We start from the raw sequence: 2088 nt of genomic DNA, 5'->3' as shown, positions 1-2088 counted from the left end.
GAGAGAGCCCTCACTGATCACAGTTTGGCTAGAAACAGTGATCAAAAGATTGGTTAGTGGTTACCCCGGCCGTATTCCCTTGGGAGTCATAGGGAACAACCTGGGTGATAACACCTTCCTGCCTCTATCCTTGGCCGTCATCGCTGCATTCCTTTCTGATAAATTATTTTTAATAGTAAACGGTGGCTAACACAAAATCTTTTATCTCCCAACAACGAATCTCGCATTGTACACAGTGTCCCCACATTATACGATTGCCTCTGGCAGCCAAGCTGTCTGTCTGTGAACCCGAGCCACCTGACTTCTCCGCAGTTTCCTTGTATACAGAGCCTCCTTTGCTCATTTATCTTAATTACCCTTATAAAAACACTCCCACTTGAAGTTCTCGTTGCAATCTGAAGAAGCATCCAATCATCTTTACCACAAATCACGACACCCAGTTCCTTGCTCAAGAACACTTTCAGCAGGCATCAAGGGCAATGGCAGAGAACAGTGTTTCTTCAGGAAGAATGAGATCCGATCTCTATTCCCTACATTCTGAAAGTGAAGATGCAGAGCGATCAATCTCCCCAATCCCCACGGTCATATCGGTGTTGTCATCTCTGGTGGAGCGGACTCTCGCCAGAAACGAAAGGCTCGCGGCTTCTTACAGCCCCACCTATTTGCCTCCCAAATACCGCGTGTTCGACAGTGTGCATGAGGTGCCAGACACGTCAATAGAGCAGTATCTGGGGAGGATTTTGAAGTATGTTAACTGCAGCTCTTCTGTGTTGGTAGTAGCCTATGCTTACATCGACCGCCTCATTCAATTTCATCCTCAATTCCGGATTACTTCTGTCAACGTTCACCGGCTGCTCATCACCGCCATCATGGTCGCCTCCAAATTCCTGGAAGACCTGTAAGCCAATTCTCTAATCAATATAATTAATACCATGTATAGTCATCTATTTCCTGTTTTAATAGATCCATTATTTTCCAGCATTAGTCTCAAGATTTTAATATCGGTTTTGATTTTGTGAGCAGGAACTATAGGAATTCATATTACGCGAGAGTGGGAGGCGTGAGCAGCGAAGAAATAAACAGGATGGAGATGGAGTTTCTCTTTCTGACGGGCTTCAAGTTGCAGGTGAGCGTGGATGTTTTCGAGAGCTATTGCTGTCATCTGGAGAGAGAGGTGGCGTTGGGAGGAGGATTCCAAATAGAGAGAAGCCTTCTTCCATGCGTCATTTCTGGTGCCACGCGACATAAACTCCACTGCCACGCGACTTGAGGATTCCTAAAACCAGAGATTTGCTCTTTGGTGTGGGTATGGCAGGACTTCTAATTTGACAGAAAGGTATTGCAAACTAATTTCTGTGAACAGACTGGAAATGATTCCAATTGTGGATTTAATTATGGAGAGAAGGAGAAGGGCGTGAAGGGAAGCTGTTAATCACGGCAGATAAGTACGTCAAATTGTGTACATGGTAAAATATAGTTGGTCACTTTGTTGTATCATCCCCCACATTGGGTGTAACCATGCCCCACACTGACATAGGATCGGAGGGTTGAAGACTCTGAGACCGGCCGAGCTTTTCAGTCCTATAACAATGTATCTGAAAGAGTTCAGTTGTATTCAAGTCCGCACTGTGTAAATAGAGGGATTCGAACCCATAAGAGTATTTACTCAAGTATCCATCTCATCAATTAATTTGAAATGTAATATAATCGGTGTGAACAAAATTCTTGTAAGTAGCTACCGTATAAAATAATAATTTGAAATCGATATATGGAGTGGAGTTTAATCGGCTGTGGTCACTCCGTTTAGTTAAAATTCAGATCCATTTTTAAATTTACGACAGGATGCCCATATATAAAGAGACATCTTATTATTTTTTATAATTTTAAACACGTTATATAAAATGAACAAAACCGCGTGCAAGAAGAGCCTTGATTTTATTATATCCCTAATTCAACGTGGGTAACCTGACTGATGACACACAACAAAACGCTTGTCAGACATTGACGAAATATGTGACATAAAATTATATTTACACAGCGCGGTTTGACTAGGTGATGATCCATTGGCTTAGCTTGGCTTTCATTGGT

At 42.6% G+C, this 2088-nt stretch overlaps 1 pseudogene; it reads left to right on the top strand.

Annotated features, from left to right (window-relative positions):
- The first annotated feature begins 479 nt into the window (after window positions 1-479).
- On the top strand, window positions 480-1486 carry LOC149231484 (cyclin-U2-1 pseudogene; annotated as a pseudogene).
- The last annotated feature ends 602 nt before the right edge of the window (window positions 1487-2088 follow it).

Source organism: Pinus tabuliformis, chromosome J (assembly GCF_031772625.1).
Source record: "Pinus tabuliformis cultivar Carrire ecotype Pingquan chromosome J, CPIR1, whole genome shotgun sequence".
In the NCBI taxonomy this organism is placed as follows: Eukaryota; Viridiplantae; Streptophyta; class Pinopsida; order Pinales; family Pinaceae; genus Pinus; species Pinus tabuliformis.
The sequence above is the reverse complement of the archived record's forward strand: the minus strand, read 5'-3'. Positions and strand labels throughout refer to the sequence as shown.